The sequence below is a fragment of the Fukomys damarensis genome, unplaced genomic scaffold, assembly GCF_012274545.1.
Source record: "Fukomys damarensis isolate Sample0158 unplaced genomic scaffold, DMR_v1.0_HiC HiC_scaffold_37, whole genome shotgun sequence".
Lineage (NCBI taxonomy): Eukaryota > Metazoa > Chordata > Mammalia > Rodentia > Bathyergidae > Fukomys > Fukomys damarensis.
This window is the reverse complement of record NW_022900949.1, coordinates 37,133,281-37,150,978: the sequence shown is the minus strand read 5'-3', so window position 1 is coordinate 37,150,978 and position 17,698 is coordinate 37,133,281. Positions and strand designations below refer to the sequence as shown.

The following is a 17,698-nucleotide window of genomic DNA, read 5'->3' as shown; positions in this document are numbered from 1 at the left end:
GAAACTCCAACATATTAGCTTACTCAGCAGTTTTTTTCTTGAAAATTGACTGGATTTATTTTTTTCCTAAAATTTAATTCACATAGTGTAAAATGTATAGAATTTTAAGAGTTTACAGTTTGAGGAGTTTTGACAAATCTATAGTGCCCATAAAGTATCTGTCTCTGTCAATATGTGGAGCATTTTCATCACTACGTAAATTTCTGTCTTTTTCATAGATCTCAACTGTCTGTCTCCCTTATGCAGATATAGTTCTGATTCCTGTCACCATAGAGTAGTTTTGTCTCTTCTGTGATATATATGTAAATCCAAAAGATATATATGTATATCTATCTACAGTTTTTTTTCCAGTCAGCATAATGTTATTGAGATTCATCTATATTGTAATTTTAGTCGTTCATTTTGAAAACATACTGTCTTGAAGTTTGTAAGGGAAGAGATCTCTTCCTGAGGAACAAGTCCTATTGTGGGCTATGCACGTGCCGTTAAACACATAGATTTGTATACAAAGTACTAAATACAGTTGCACGCTTTTCAAAAATAAGAATTTATATTCATTTACAATTCTCAAAAATTTCTTGTAATTGTTACTACAAATGGAATTCAAATCATACTTCTGGGTTAAGTACAATTTTATTTGGAAGCACTTTGAGGAGTTTGAAAGTGTTAAGATGTTTTTAGAGCTCCACACGAAATTCAAATATGTAATACTGTAAGATTACAGTATTGTAAAGATTGCCTTCCTTACTATTGAAAATTTCAAATTTTAACATTTCATAATTATATTTGAGAAAAAATTTTAAATAACTTGTTAAAGAATTATAAATGATAGATAATTTTAATTAATCATAACTGGTGATCACCTATCCTCTGAAAGAAGATATATATGTTCAGTTTCTAGAAAAGGGAAACTTTAGGGAAGATGATGAGAAATAAAGAGGATTAAGTCTTAGTCAATTATAGGGTGAGATATTATATATTCATAAAGTTATACTAATATATAATTTAGTATGGCCAGTACCAAATGAAGAGAAAGAGATGATTTTGTGGGAGTTCATACAGTGGGTGCAACTACACGTAAGCCCTTTGTATGGCAAATGCAACGATCCCAATAGGTAGCTCTTCTCCTCCCATCTCATTCCATTGCCGAGGACGGAACCCAGGGCCTTGTGTGTACTAGGCAAGTGCTCTACCATTGAGCTATATCCACAGCCCCGCTCTATCTCTCTTTTCATTAAACTTAAAAAAATTGATTTGGTAGGTGAAAAGCTCTGAAACGTATTTCGCTGGACTGAATAGTGGCAATGAAGAAATATGTTAGAATTATCTTATTGATTGTGGCTTTAAAATAGAGTTTGGGTCAAATGGGGCTTCCAATCCTAGTTCTCTGAGGTATCTCCATGCTGATTTCGACAGTGGTTGCACCAGTCTGCATTCCCACCAGCAGTGGAGCAGGGTTCCTCTTTCCCTAAGCCCCGGGCCATTTTCTTAATGTAAATATTACTGAAATTAGTTGAGATTGATAATTAAAGCCCTAAAAAGTAAAATGCACACCAAACTCTAAAGCAAGGTTGACATTTATCACTCTTTGTAATTAATGCCATTAAAAATTAGCATCTAATGGTTGGTTTTAACTTCTTCATAGCTGCCATTTTTTTTTGTTGCTGAGCAATGTTCATTATATGAATTTATCATATTTTATCAACAGTATTCTATTGCTATACTATGAATTTTTTCCAGTTTTTATCTAATACAAATAGAGCTGGCATAATATATATGTACACCTTGATTTTTGTGTGCATGTGTGGATATAGGCTTCTAGTTTTTTGGTTGAAGACCTATGGATGGTATTTTTAAATCATACTTAAGTTTATGCTTGTCATTATAAAAACTGCCAAACTATTTCCCAGAATAGGTTTATCTTTTTACACTTCAATCACTAATACAGAGAATTCTGTTTTCTTCATAAACTTGCCAATATTTAGTAATGTTCACTTTTTAAATGTTAGTTATCTTTTTGGTCATAAAACATTACATGTTATTATATTATACTGTGGTTTTAATTTGCATTTCTCTTGATGACTAATGCTGTTGGATACTTTTACATTCACTTTGTACCATTTGTAAATCTTTCTCTTTCAATTGCCTATTCAAGTCTTTTGCCCATTAGGCAAAAAATTGCTTATTTCTGTTTATTATTGAGTTGTAGCTTTTTATATAACCTAGAATTTGTGAGTATTTAGAATATCTGTAGAGGTGTGTTAAGAGTATTTTTTCCAGTGTGCGGCTTGTTCATTCATTTTCTTAATGATGAGTTTGGACACATGGGAGCTTTTAAGTTTGATGAAGTCTGCTTTTTTAAAAAAAATATTATTATGATGAGAGTATTCTGTGTCTTAATAAATCTTAGCCTTTTTTAAGGTTAGAGAGCTTCTGAAAAGTATGTTTAATAACTGTATAGATTTTAACTTTTATATATAATTGTAAAACTTATTTTGAATGTTTATGTCTACAATGTAAGCTAAGAGTTAAAGTTTATATTTTTCCTTGTTGATGTTGAGTTATTGGAGGCTGACCTTTGTGATCCAGAGACAGGTAGGGGTGTAGCTCAGTGGTAGATTATTTGTCTAGCTTGGTTGAGGCCCTGGGTTCAATCCCCAGCACCCAAAAACAAAACAAAACCCTAAAATACTTTAAATGCGATAATTTAGAAGTGAGAACAACAATTTCTTTCCTTTATAAAGTTGCTTGGCTATCAATTTGTATTTGCACGAGACAATCATCTTGTATAGGTAAGAGATATTGTGAGGACTAAATGTTAGTAGTCAATTGATTGTTTTCACACTTGAAATTACAGTCAAGGGGAATCCAAAAACTTGTGGACTTAAGTGAACAGCAAACTAGTGGATTTAGTGACAAAAATCTTATACAAGCCTTTCTTTTTCTAATTGCCTCCCTCAATGAAACAATAGCAGCCACAACGATACCAAAATAATAATACTTTATGTGGCCCCCTAAAGTTTTGTTATGTGATGCAGTGCTAAAATCAGTGTTGAGGAAGAATCTCCTCATTCCTAGAGGGATGCTGATTCTAAAACATAATGTAGAACCACATAAAACTGAGCACTACTTCGTTGCAACAGAGAGAAACCCAGAGGAAAGAGGCTTAAGGAAAATAAAAAAGGATTTGATTATGTAGCTTGAGAAATCCAAGGGCTAATAGCTTGCTTCACGTAAAACAGGTTCTGAAATTTTTTCTTATGTAAAAATTTTTGGTAAACAATTTTTTAAGTAGCGGGACTAGACAACTGATCTCATTCTATGAACCTATTACTTGGAAGTATTAAAATTGTATGGGGGCCTAAAAAATACCCTTGTAAGAAGATAAAGGCAAAACAACTCACTTTTTAAAAAATAAGATATTTGTCTCAGGTAGTAATCATGCAATTTACATCAGTTGTCCAGATCATTATCTGCATTTAGAGAAAAAAAAAATCTTGATTTGTTAATTCAAATGATCAGTATTTTCTTTCTAGACTTCCAACTACAACCTAAGCATTAGTCTGTTGAGTTGGGTGGGTGGGAATTTATTCTGGATTTTTCGGAAATAGGGAAACAGAACAGGATGTGTCTCCTGTGTTAATGACCTTGTGGTCTGGGCAAGACTCAAATGCTCCTTCTCCCCTGCGCTTACAAGCATCTCGCGTTTGTTTCGACATTCAGAGGCACCGTGCGTCTTCGCGTCGTTTGCAGAAAGCCTAGCTCGTTGAAGAGCCGAAGAAGCCCACTTCATTTCCCCCGGTTTCCATCTGCCTGCGTTTGTTCTTTGGTGCTGCTGGGGAAAGGGCCCGAGCTTCCTGCAGGCACTGCTTCTCCGCGTTTCGCAGACCCGCTGCTTGAGGGTACTGGCTGCCTGTGAACCCTGCTCCTTGACACTTTGCTTTCCCCTCGTTTCGCGGTGAAGCAGCCCAGCTGTGGTCCTGCAGAGACTTTTCCCTTTCTCTTCCCCGCTCTGCCCCTCCCCGACCGCTCTGGGCTTTGACGTCACGTGTGCTCCTTTTAGTTGCCATAGCAACGCCGTTCCCCAGCCCTGTGTCCGTCTCCTCTGGTAGGTTCCACAATGGTACAGGCAGCATCACGCCGCACAATGGTTTCCAGGCAGTGAAAGGGGGTGATTCAGCAAGCTGCTCGTCTCTTTTAAAACCTCCCCGTTCCTTTTGCTTTTTATGGGGGTGGGCGGTGCTTCTTATATGCATACCTTTTTCTTTTCTTTTTGCATTTTTACAAATTCTTTTTCTCCTCTTCCCTTAGTTGGTAGGGGCTTGAGTGAGTTTCAGATTGGGTCTTCTCCGAGATCACCTGCCTACCATTAATTTTAAACAGTCTCCCCACCTCCAAGGAACCGCTTCCTTGTTGCAGTTTGGGATGCGGTTTATGATAACCGAGTGAGGAGGATTTCTGGGGCAAACCCTGCCGGATCAGGACTGTAGTTATCAGGCACGGAATGGTAGGTGGCTCTGCTCCTTCTGGGTTCTAACCTGATTGTGGAGGGTGGGGGTGATGTCTACTCGTGGCTCCTGGTGGGCTGGGAGAGGGAGCATGGGCGGCTGGAGAGAGTTGGGGTCGAGAGTGGGCTCATCAAGTCAAGTAGCTCTGAGGCTAGAAGCCACCACGCTTCTCTCTGGGCAGAGCATCTTCTCAGCCCTGGCGCGTTGAAACCTTTCCGTGTGGAGTCAAGGGTGCAGAGGATGGGAGGGAGCAGCGTGATGTGACCGGAGGGGCTTTGAGACCACTGTAGAGCTCCGGAGGGAAGTGACTCCCACACCGGGACGGAGGCAGCTGTGTGTGTTGGAAGTACTGACCTTGGTCCCCCGTCTGAGAAATGCTATGGGTTCCATTAGACATTCAAAAAGAATGTCACTTAGTGATCATTTATGTCTACTTCATGGCAATGAATGTTTTGGCATTTATTTCTGTAATTATTTATATAATTTAGCATGGAATTAAAAATATAGATATATACTTTTGCAGAGAGACTCTGGGCTACATTTGGGTTAGGCAGAGGAACAGGGAACAGGGGTCAGGTTAGAGATCAGAGCAAACACTGACGCTGCAGTCACATAGGTAAGTAAGGGGTCCCTTTAAGAAAGTGATCTCTTAGTCACAGCAGGCAGCATTTTTTTAAAATGGCAATGTTCCCAGGTATCCTGTGCTGGGATACTGTGTCCCCTACAAATGTCAGAGCTCTTTTGGGAAAAAAAAAGATATATCACCAGAAATGAGCATGGTGATATATTTAGCACAATTTATGCTTTTGTGCTTTCAGCAACATGAATGGTCTTTACTGGAAGATCTTCAAGTCAATTGGGATATAGATATTTCAAGACAACTATATGTATTTCCTTTTTCTCCCCCTCCTACACTTAAATCTGAAGACTTAGTGGTCATTCTCCCAGGGTTACTGTGATTTAGCTCCAGAGACAGCCTGGCTTATCCCACAGAAGCCAGCACCGAAACAATCATAAGGTTGTTTACATGGGATGCTTTTGCTGCAGAGCCTGACGGTACTATACAGCAGCCCTGTTTCTCTGGTGCGTTGACAGTAACTTTCGTGAACATACCAGAAAGGAGCAGGCTAAGTCTTGTGGGACAGACCACAGTGGAGATGGAAAGAAAATGGGTGCAAGTAAGTGCACCAGACATCACCGGTCCTAGGTGCAGCTTCTCCCTCTGTTCCTGTCTACGACTCATCAGACCCTGGAAGAGGTCCTCCCATGCAGATCATCATATTTAAAATGACTGCAGTAATGACCATGTCTCCCAGCGAGGCCTCTGTGGCGAGCATGTATGTTGTAAACACAGATAAGCAATGCTTAGAAATGAGCTTGCAAGCATCCAGCTCCACTTGGGAACTGTTGGATTTTAGGGGCTGGGTCACTGGGATGTAGCAATTTAACTGCCTCTGGAGTGCATTCCCTTCTGGGTCTTGATCTTACCCTTCCCAATGACAAAGTATCGGATAGCTTATTTTACCACATGAGCAAACTGGGGTTTTCTCTACCCTACAACAGGACTATTGGATGACAAAGATGATATGACCTTAACTATTAACTGTCTTTCTGCTTCCTCGTTGCAAATCACTCTTTCCCACTATCGCAAAGGGTCTTCAATTTGAGGGGCTCCTGTTCTTGCAAAATCTTTGCAGTTTCACTAAAGATTCAAGACGATGAGGCAGTAAGAAATATACACGGAGGGGAAAAATCAGCTGCTTCCAGCCTCCTGCCTGCTCACCCCAGAGCAGCAGCTGCTGCGGGGAGGAGGGCACTTGCTGTGCTGGAAGGGGATGTTTATGAACAGATCCCACAGGGACAAGTGTGTTTTTGCTGTCATTGTCTGGCAGGTCTGCAGTTATTAGCATTTAATGGTTTCATAGTATGTGGTCAGTATTCGTCAAGGTTAAAATGATTGGAAAATTGGTCTTGAATGCTATCTGATATAAGTAATTTACATTTACAGGAAAATTAACTCATTGTTGGTATATTCTATAGGACTACCGCTAGCAAAAGGAATTTTTCCTACTTAAGTCATCTGAAAAAGCCTCTCATGACTAAAGGCACATGCATATTTAAAGTTTGATTGTAGCTTTATGTAAATGAATCTTTGAATATAAGCTCAATTACAGAGGATTTTATACTGATGACAAAATGTAAAGGCAAAATGAGAGAGGTTTTTTTTTTTGTTTGTTTGTTAAATGTGGGGACAGGTATTTTCCCTTCCTGCTCTAGTTTTGACATCCAGCCACATTTTTAGTTAAAGGTCTTGGAGTGGGATTGGTGTGTTCAAGTCAAATGATGGCTTGGTTGCTTATGTGAAAAATGAACTCAAAGCAAGTGAGTCATCCTTCAATTACAGAAAGAAGTAAAGGACTTGGCTTTTAAAATTTTCTTCATCACCCCCTGTATTTCCTCTGGCCTCTGTTTGAAGCTTTGGGTTGGACACTGTAGCAACCATGTAAAAAGAGGCACAAAAGTATCCAGTAAGGACAAGAGTGGAACCCAATGCTCTGCTTCCTGCAGGCTTGCCTAGCACCCCGTTCTACCACACAGCCACGGATTGCTGCACCTTCTTCTGAGAACCAAGGCCTGGTGGAGAAAGTTGAGCTGTGGCTTCCTGGGGGAGAGAGTTATTGGCAAATAAGGGCAGATTCCATTTGCATCTTTAGTACATTGAATGTAGTGATTGCCTTACATAAGTCTGAGAGGAGACACCATACTGCTGATTTAGAGAAAAGATCATGCTGTATATTGATTGTTTGAAAGGGAGTGTGTCATTTAGAATTGGAGGGTGTGTTTTCAGATATTCACCTATGTGCGCGTGTTTTATTAGTAAGATTGTAGGGTTCCGACTAGAGACTTTTTGGTTTGAATATGTTTTACCCCTGTGTCACAATGAGGCAAAGAGAGGGAAGAGGAGAACTGTGTGTGTTTGGGGGACACATTGTTTTCCTATGTTAAATGGAGAGAAGCTTCGTTTCCTATGGTAAACCTTGGTGGAAAAATCTGTCAGAGACATCGAGGTGAGACTGAAAATGCTGAAAGAAAGAGAAACATGTTTTGTTTGAAAATTAGACTTAATGCAAACTTATTTTTGGTAAAGGGTTTTTTTTCATCCATGTTGTGGATCCTTGAGAAGCTACTGTGGCCTTTGTCACTCTTCTTCTCTCTGGAGACTGAGCGATGTGGAACCCATGGGCTGATGGAAATGATGTTTGTAGGAGCAGAAACCCAGCTTCTGAATAAGAGGAGAACCTGAAGGCTCCCCTGGAAAGAACCTAACCGCAGCTGTTCTATGCCTCATGTGTGGGGTGCAGGTGGAGCTCCCAAAGGGCAACCGGGCATTTGCAGAGTAGCCTACTTAGTAGCACACAGGATTTTTGCTGCTGCTGCTGCTGCTTCTACTTCTTTTTTTTTTCCTCCTTCCCTTCTTTTGATGATAGGAAGAAATCAAAACCCGAACCAAAAGCAGCAGTGTCTTAAAAGTATGTACTAGAAATTCATTTTAATTGGAGTATCCCCTTAGAAGTACAGCTGACTCTGGTTTGTGGATGTTAAACTGCCTGGGTGTCTAGGAACTTCCTGAAAATGGGTCTCTTAAAACAATTGGCCTGTTTTTGTGAGATGGAAGTAGGATCTGAAGCCATTGATAGTGAAGGAGAGCTCTTAGGTCTGCCTGTTGGGTAACATTCATTCAATGTCTTCAGAAGGAAGCTCCATTTTACTACTCACCACACAATAGGGTAACCGCCTATTCCTATATCATCTATATTCTCTGCTAAAGCATAGTCTCTGCCAAGGACTGACTTAGGCACACAGTAGGGGCACAATAAATATTTACTGAATGAATATATTACATATACAGAATTTTTTCTAAGTGCTATGGGTGGAAGAGTTTGGGAAAGTGGAGGAAAAGTTTCTGTCATTTATAGCTTATGATCTTTTGGGAAGATGAAGTTAAATAACAATAATGATGTCATAAGACTAAGGGTCCATACCATGGGTTGAAATAAGTAGAAATCCGGAGAGAAAAATGTATCCCTTCTGTAGTTGACATTGGAGGCCACACCAGGATGCTGGGCAGGGGCAGGAGGGTATTCCTAGGAGTAGTAGCAAGCAGCTGGCCTGGAAAAAGACTCATATTTGGGACAGATAACATTTATTTGTGGTGTGGTGTCTGTATTTTCCAAACTAGAAAAACAAAACGATAATTTGACAATGGGTAGACCATTAGAAACTGGCACAATTGTTGAGAATCTAGTGGGATATAATGCTGAAAAGTGACAGGCACTAAGGTTGAAAAAACAAGGTTATCACTAGATCATATCATGACAGAATACAGGTCTGTTTCTAACTTTTTTTCCTTTTTATTGAGTTTATTGGTACATTCTAGGTATATAGTACAGTTACATTCATTACTGGGATCTTGTACCTTTACATGACAGGTCCTGGTTCTCATTTTTTCCCCTTTTCCCTTCTAACTTTAAACCGAGTTTAGTTTTACTTTGTTTCACTTACCTCAAAAGTTTTCATCCTTTTATTCATAACTGTATAACCATTTTTTCCAAGAAAGCTTACAGGAAAAGCAGAATATGTAAATGTATATGACTATGGAACTATCTCAATTTAGGCTGAATTGATGTCTCCTTATTACACCACCAAGTCCATAACCACAAAGTCGGATATCACGTTGATCCAAAGAACAATTACTAGTGGAGTTTATGTTTGGATTTTAAAATATATAGCTGTCCTGGATTTGATAACATGCGAGTTTTGGTGTTTGCAACAGTCTCCAAACTGAGGTGACCACTTTGAGATGTTTTATTTTCTTCCCTTGCATCTATAACCTAGAAAACAATTGTCATTTGTCTTTGATGTCAGTCATTTAGTTTCCTAAGTGCAGGGGAAATTTCCTTTTAAACGTCACAAATCAAGCTCATCTATCTTTTTGTTTTTGATTTTAGGCTAGCGTGAGAAATATCAACAGCAGGACCACCTCAGATCTTGGTTATGGCAATGCATGCAAGAAGCTGTTGAACTAGACCCATTTCCTATAGATGACAAACTATACCAGCAGTGGTGAGTTGCATGTTTTAAAATGCTCTTTAGCATGAAATCTATGATCTGCATAAGCAATTGCATATTGCATATAGTCCAGGGTGTATGGCACTGAAGAAGAGTCACCCCGAATAATTTCAGCCCAAGTGAAAATCAACAGGACAGGATGTTTAATCAACGGTGCAGTTCTCCACATCTGGTGGGAGAGGTCTTGTGATATGCCGTGACCCTCCCACCATTGACTGTTCCAGGACATTAAGATGGCTTCAGTGAACAATTTTGTGTGGCAGAGTAACAGGGAACATTGTTGTTATGTGGGTTTTCTTATTTGCGGTGTAATACTATGTTTTATCAATTAAGCTCCTTCAAAAGAAAAAAGTACTTCTGAGCTAAATTGCAATGCTTAATTCTTTTCAGAAATCCATACGCACATATCATTTAGACTTTCAAGAAAAAAGGCAGAGGGGCTGAGAATTTAGCTCATTGGTGAAGCACCTGCCTTGGAAGTGTAAGGTCTTGAGTTCAATCCATGGTACAAAAAAATAAAAGAAAAAAAAAAAAAAAAAAAAAAAAAAAAAGGCAGAGAAATTATATCACAGCTTTATACAGCTCAATTTATGTTTATTTTTAAAGAAAACAGTATTAAAAGTAGATCCAGTTGCTCTACTTTGGAATAATTTTACTTATTTTTTAAAAGTATCAGCACACACAGAATGTTTTTTAATCAAATACTTAATACTTCATAGTAACCTAATTCAATAATCTGTAGTCTCCAACAGAGATGAATAAATTATAATCTGTTCAATAACATCTTTGAGAACAGAATATGACAGTGGTGGTGCTAAATTCCAAGAAAAGTTATTTTGAGCTAATGATTAATATCTCTCTTCCATTTGCTTAGTAGCTTGTATAACCAGCTGTAGACAGGCTGCTCTATGAATTAACACATACCTTATAACTGCAGAAGTAGGATGGAGTCAACCCTATAGTTATTTCAAATTGTGACTTTTAAGATAATCTGCTTACAGATGTATTGAGAAAGTAATGTAGTAGTCACCATTAGGCTGTGTATAACCAAAATGTATTCAAGGAATATTTGTCAGAAAGAAGACATAATGTAATTGCTAATAAGCAATTTTGAGGATCAGTTCAGTTTTGTAAGGTTAAACATAATATGCTGTTATGTGCTACTTTCAGTGATGTAAAAATATACATATTGCTTCCATGCTAAATATTTATTCATTAAGCAATGCTTATTGAGAGTCTCTGGTGTAAATATCTTACTGAATTTTGGGATCAATGAAAGTCTTTGCTCTAAAGGAATTTTCAGTCCAAAGAATGTCATACTCATAAGAAAGTGTGCTGTTAACAGATATATTCTAGAAAGTGTGGCAGTTGTGCAGTGGTATTATATAGCTAGACATACGGTGCTGACGGAGGGACCATAGAGGAGAATTGAGCACATGTGTGGCGGGAATAAGTCAGGGAAGGCTTTCCAGAGAAGTGAGATTTTAATGAACTGTTAAGGGTGGTAAGAAGATAACAAGAGGAAAGGAGGAATCAGTGGCATAGTGGGAACAGTTTTCACAGGTCAGAAACTTGAGAGGGCATGAATGCGCCATTAGGTACCATGTACTCTGTGGTAGCGTAGATGCTAGTGTCTGAGCTGTAGCTGGAGAGGGGTGTAGGAGATACCATGCAGGATCTTCTAGACAAAGGTAAAGACTTTCCTTTTTAGCCTAAAGCGAAGAGCTTTTGAAAAAAATTTTAAGGAAGAGAATAGCATAATCAGCTTATTTTTAAGTTACGGAATATGCTCATTGAATAATATATAAAATCAATACAGGTTAAAGAATAATTGCCAATTGCACTCCGTGTACCTACTCATATTATGGATAGGCTCTCAGCAAGCTCCTTGTTGCCCCTTTAAGATCACATACTTTTCCGTCCCCACCAGAGGAAGTCACCAACTGCAGTACTTTCCTACTTGCCATCACTTTCCCGCTTCTTATCTTTGGAGGATTTCCATCTATGTGTATATCTTTATAGTGTTTATCTTACTTCACCTGTGCTTCAACACCACATATCTGTAGCACGTATATATATCCTAAATCTCCTGATTATTTTGCTAGACATTGTGAAACTCTTCTATGTCCATGGGTGTGGTTTACTCATTTAAACTGTCGCATAGTATTCTACCCTAAGAATATACCAGATGTACTTATCCATTCTACTTTTGCTGAGTGTTTGGATTGTTTCCATATGACTTGCACTAGAATTAGAGTATATTATACCATTTTCTGTGTTTATCTCTGTATTGTTCTCTATATTGGTCCTCATAGATTCTACCACAAACACGTAAGGCTTCATGAGGATAAATATCAAAGGAAAGAACTGCTAAGTTTTAAGGTGTTGATTTTACTAAATATTTCTGCCGTATTTTTCCAAAGTTGTTACACTGGTTTGCACTTCCAGAAGCTGTATAGGAAGAATTCTACATTCTCACTAATGCTTGATTTATAAGTTCTTAGATTGTTCTAATCAGGTACATACATAATTGTACTCATAGAAGTATTAATTTGCATTTTGCTGATTACTAATGAAGACATCTTTTCATTTTTTATTGGCCATTTGAATTTCCTCTTTTGTGAAGTGCCTGCTCAAATCTTTTTGAGATTTATTTTTCAAAATAATTAACACTTTTGAGTTCTTACTGTGTAATAGGCACTATGCTAAGCACTTTGCAAATGTTTCATCTTTAATCATCTCTATGATTTACAGAGAAGGAAACAGGTTTTGAGAGGTTAAAAAACGCTGACAATTATACAGTTACGAAACTGTAAATTTAACATTCAATCCTAGGTCTTTATGACTCTAGTGTTCTTTAGTTTTTGAAGAGTGTCTGGAGGGGAATTAGGTTGCAGCTATAAGAATACTAATGGTGCAATTGTAGGAATCTCGTTAAAAAATAACAAGGGCACCACCAAAGAATTGCCAGCAGGGGTTATGTAGCAAACAATCAGACATAGTGATTGTGCTGGGTGAAGAAGAGGGATGTACAATTCAATACCTGTTGGTTAGGGAGGTTCAGTATTATTCATACAGTGTAAAGCTATAGTCTTGATATGTGGTAAATTCTAAGGACATATTTTATGACTGTGATTCAATAAGAGACGAACTTCATTTACAGGTTCATAAACTTTAAAGTTAAACAGAATATAGTGTTTATTTGGTTCAACTCTACTTTTTAAAAATGTAACAGCTACTAAAAGAGGGTAAGTGTTTGTTCAAGATCACATATTACTAACTGTCAGGTTAAGAATAGATACCAGGACTTAAAAAATAGATAAGAGATACATAAATATATAGATATATAAACATATAGATAAATAAATACTGCCTTATTTCTAAATTGATAAGCAAACATACAGTTAACCTGCTCATTTTGTAAACATTTCTTAGATCAGTCCTCTTTGATCTTTACCTGTGACCACAGCCATAATTTGGGCCCCAAGTATCATGTGCAGCAGGTTATATGAATATCTTCATGTGATACCTTCTTGTTCATGATTCTACTAATGAAGCCACCATTTAAAAAGTCTGATTTGCTGTTGCAACACACAGTACAAAGGCTCTTAGGTATACCCCATCATTCATGAAATAATTTTCCCTCTCCTTAAAAATACATTCCTGGCCAGTCCATTTTGGAGAGAACGTCAGGGACACTGATGTGTCACACACAGTTGACCTACTTTGTAGTGTCGATTTTGCCTGCATGCATCTCTTATGGATGGTCCCTAATTCATGATGCTTGCACTTAGCTTCTGACTTTTCAGTGATACAAAAGTGACAGGCACTCAGCATGATCCATACATCAGGTATAGAGTTGTGATCTTTTCTGGGGCCACTGACGTGCTATAGGGCGCTGTCTTGTGGTGTCAGCAGCAGTGGCAAGCGTCTTGCTGTGCTATGGCATATGTGGCAGTTTTGTGCAGAACAGGCTTTGCGGTGGGTGATCTTGGACAACTGTTGACTGACATAAGCCCTCCAAGTACCTTTCAGGTCGGTGCAGGTAAGCTGTGGTGGCCACTAGATTAGGGATGTCAAATGCTCTTTGATTCATGAAATTTTCAACTTATGATGGTTTACTGGGACAGAACCCCATAGGAAGGTGACAAGCATCCTGCTGAACATTTCTATTATACAAATGATGAAAACGAGGGGCTGGAGATTTAGAAACATCCTGTAGGTCATGCAACAGTGGTAAGCAGAGTTTAGAATGACTGATTTTAGAACTTCTATTTTTTATTACACATTTCCCATTAAGCATTAAAACATTGATATAGTTTAAAACTTGGGCAAAAATATGAATAAGGGTTCCAGGGAATAGTAATGGCATAATCAATGTAAAAAAAGCTAAAAATGAGTGTTACAGGTTTGGAGCACTAAATACCTTACAAATGAGGTAAATAAGAGGATATTCTGAAATTTGTCATTTTGTGTTCTGTCGGTGGCACCAAGATATATTCTTGAGGTTGTTTTAGCTGTAGTAAAATCCAAATGAGTAGCCCTAATCTATGGGTTCCATATCTGTGGTCTCTTCAGATTCACACGTGGGTTCTTAATGCCCAGAGTGATGGTACTAGGAGACAGGGCCTCTAGAAGGTGATTAGGGAACAGGCTTGGGGAGAGCCCTCACGACTGAAATAAGTGCTCATATGAAAGAGACCTCCAGAGAAGTCCCTAGACTCTTCTACCATGTGAAGACAAAGTGGGAGGTCTTATCTGTGAGATAGAAAATAGGCTGTCTCTGCACCCCAAGGCTGCTTTGATCTTAAACTTCTCAGTTTCCAAACTGAGAGATAAACTTCATTGCTTATAAGCTACCCTGTTTATGGTATTTAAAAAACAGTAATCCATTTTATCGACTAAGTTCTCCATAAAATTTTAGACTTTTCTTTCTCTTCCTCCTCCTATCCTTCCCCTCCCTCTCCTCCTCCTCTGCCTGCTTCTCCTCCATCTCCTCTTCCTCCTCCTCCTCTTCCTCCTTCTCCTCTTCCTCCCCCTACTCTTTCTCCTTGGTTGGTAGAACCTTAGGCAGTGTCTCTTAGGAGGATGGATTCAAAGCAGCCCCTGTTTGAGAGTTCCCAAGTAATTTCATGCTAGACCAGGCAGATTTGCTGAATGGTTTCCTTTAAAACTAGAGGTCTTTCCTGAAGCTCGTTTGAAAAGTGTGTTATCATATGCAGCACTTTCAGAGTCACTAAGATTCTCTATGTTTTTATAACCACTGCCTGAGGAACTACGATTAAAACCAAAGAATGAGATTTTAATGAACATAAACTTTTCCAGGCTAGGGCTTATTGGAAAATTTAGTTTGGAGTTTAACAGCGTTTGTTATATGTGATAAGTCATTATTTACATTATAGATACCAGAAATTATGTATTTCAGATGTTTTGAAGTTTTCTATTTGCATTTTTAGAAGGCCTAGGTGGCTTGTTAGGGCAGTAAATTCTAAGATCCACTTTTTAAAATGCTTACTTCTCAATGGTTCTTTCTTTTCTTTTTTATTCATGTACATTATTTTCTCAGAATAATAGGTTTTGCTTTGGCTTATTGGTACATACATATAACATACTTTATTTTCATGCTGCATACTCCCTTCTCTCTCTCTTGGTCCTCTTCCTCATCTCTAATAACCTAGCTTCTACTTTTCTCTAGGGTCCACTTTAAATTTTAGTGTGGAAAGTATTGCTTTTAGAAAGTCATTCATAAATCTTAAGAATAGACAGAATTCTGCTTTGGAGCATCTACATATCTATAGCTATATCATTTATTTATATGATATGACCTTGTGCTCACCTGCTATCCCCACCTGAAATAAATGCAATAAAATATTTTAATCAAAGATTCTGTGAAAAAAATTTGATCTACTTTTCATCTTCTGTGAGTTGTAGTCAATATGTCCTAAGACTCTTCCATTTGCTAGTAGTGGGGTCAGGGATTTAGCTCAGTGGTTCCACCACCTGCCTCGCAAGCACAAGAACCCCAGTTCAATCCCTGGAGCCCAAAACAAAACAAAACATACAACCATTTGTCAGCAAGGGTCAAGTTTACAATGTGGAGGGTCACAGTCGGTAGGATCACATTGATTGAACTGATCTTCCAGTCTTGTTCCTGTGCATAGATTTCTGACTCTGTGTTATAATTTTTTTTCAGCTTTAATTGAGTTTATTGGTACATTTTAGGGATACAGTACAGTTACATTCATTATTGGGATCTTGTACCTCTACATGACAAGTCTTGATTCTCATTTTTTCCCCTTACCCCTGCCCTCCCTTCACCCCCTCCTGCCCTCCCCATCTACAAATACTTTATTTCCATCTTTTCATTATCTCACATTTTTTTCTTTTCCCTTATTACCCTTCCCCTACTCATCCCACCTTCCCTACACCTTTAGCTCCTTTCTTCCCTTTTCGAAATTCTGTGTTATAATTTAAGAGACCAAAACATACTCCTTCTCAGTGATCTCTGCTTCTGAACCTGATATAATGTGTGAAATTCCCACTTACCCCTTTGGCTGAAGATGTCAGAATTTCTTATGAAACTAAATGTGTTTTGAAGCATATTAACTGGCTGATTAACTATCAGAATGCATGAAGTGATGACAAGTTTAGGAACATAAATAACATCTACACTTTGACAAATGTCTGTGATGCATTAAAATAGCAGGACAACAAAAGAATGAAATAAACAGGAAGGTTTTTAATATGGGGAGGGAGTCTGCTCTGATTTGGAGCAGAGTACTTTGTAGGGTTTGGCAGATTACTTAAAAATTTCGATCCTATAGTCTCTGGAAAAGGAAGAGCTTGGTCCTAAGTTCTCATCCCAGATCCATTATGAATTAATATTCCTTTGGGTGAGTCTTTGTCTAGCTGAGCTTCAATTGTGTGTGAGAAAGTTCTAATAGATGATTATTAAATTTCTTTTTAATTTAAAAATTACATAGATTAAATTGCACAGATTGAATTAAGGTCTGAGATGATACTTTAGAAGCTGGGCCCACGTGGGGTACCATGGTCAGGATAGTGCAGGGAGGGAGTCCATGAGGGTGAAAACAGACAGTTCAAAGGGAAGGGTGGGCAGGTGGAGGCCTCGAAGGTTTGTTCTAACCCTGCCCCTTTCTTGTCTGTGCTCCATTCTGTCCATTCTCATTTATCTAAACCAAGAGATAAGATATTGGCATTATAGAAAGCCGACTCTAATTATTGAGAATGTACTACCCATAAGGAATATAATTTATGCGTTTTCAACCAAACTTACACCCATTTCCCAAGTTTGTGTCTTTCTGTACTGTATAACGACTCTGCCACTGAAGGACTCGTGTGCACAAACGCTTGCTCACGGGCTTACTTAGGAGAGGAATCTTTTAACTTTTGCCTTTAGAAAACATGATTTCTGCACTGTACAGGAAGTAATGAATCTACTGGCAAGCTGGTTTCTTTGGATGTGGTATCCAAATAACATATCGACACGAAGAGTAACAGACAATTCCAATAAACAGTTTCCTGTGGTAGAATATTTTTTTATAATTTTATTTTGATTTTTTTACATTTATTGGTACATTTTAGATATACATAATGAATGATAACATTCATCATAGGGAATTTGTATTAGTACTTGCTATATCTTGCTTCTTCTTTTCTTCCCCATTGTCCCCCACTTTTTTGACATTAAAAGACATTTTATTTACTGACAGAATAAAAACCACAACTTCAGGCAGTGCAGAATGCACCACTGAATCCAATTACAAAGAACTGGTCTCAATACTCAACCCTCCTCCCTTACGTACAAAATCTGTTTCCATTTTTCCCTTCAGTTTTCTTTCTTTTTTCACCTTGTCATTTCTTTCCTTTCTCCCTCTCCTTCATTTGTTCCCTTTCTCATTGAACATTGTCTTCTCATTTCCCAGTATCTATTCCAAACACACGAGGCTTTGGGGAGACAACCCAGACCTAAGCCATAACAGCTGGGATTGAAAAAGACAGAGGAATAGGAGCGACTTCCCTCCCCTCTCCTCCCCTCC

General features: G+C 38.3%; 1 protein-coding gene across 3 annotated transcripts in view; it reads left to right on the top strand.

Moving 5' to 3' along the window:
• Window positions 1–4,105: 4,105 nt before the first annotated feature.
• The window catches only part of Mapk10 (mitogen-activated protein kinase 10), a 308,006-nt gene continuing 294,413 nt past the window's right edge, over window positions 4,106–17,698 (top strand). For 2 of the 3 annotated variants that reach the window (XM_033759309.1, XM_010621670.3), the window contains exons 1-2: window positions 4,106–4,507; window positions 9,518–9,632. The gene's annotated coding sequence lies outside the window, so the exon portion shown is untranslated. The remainder of the gene's footprint in view (window positions 4,508–9,517; window positions 9,633–17,698) is intronic. The other variant, XM_010621655.2, reaches the window with a different exon arrangement.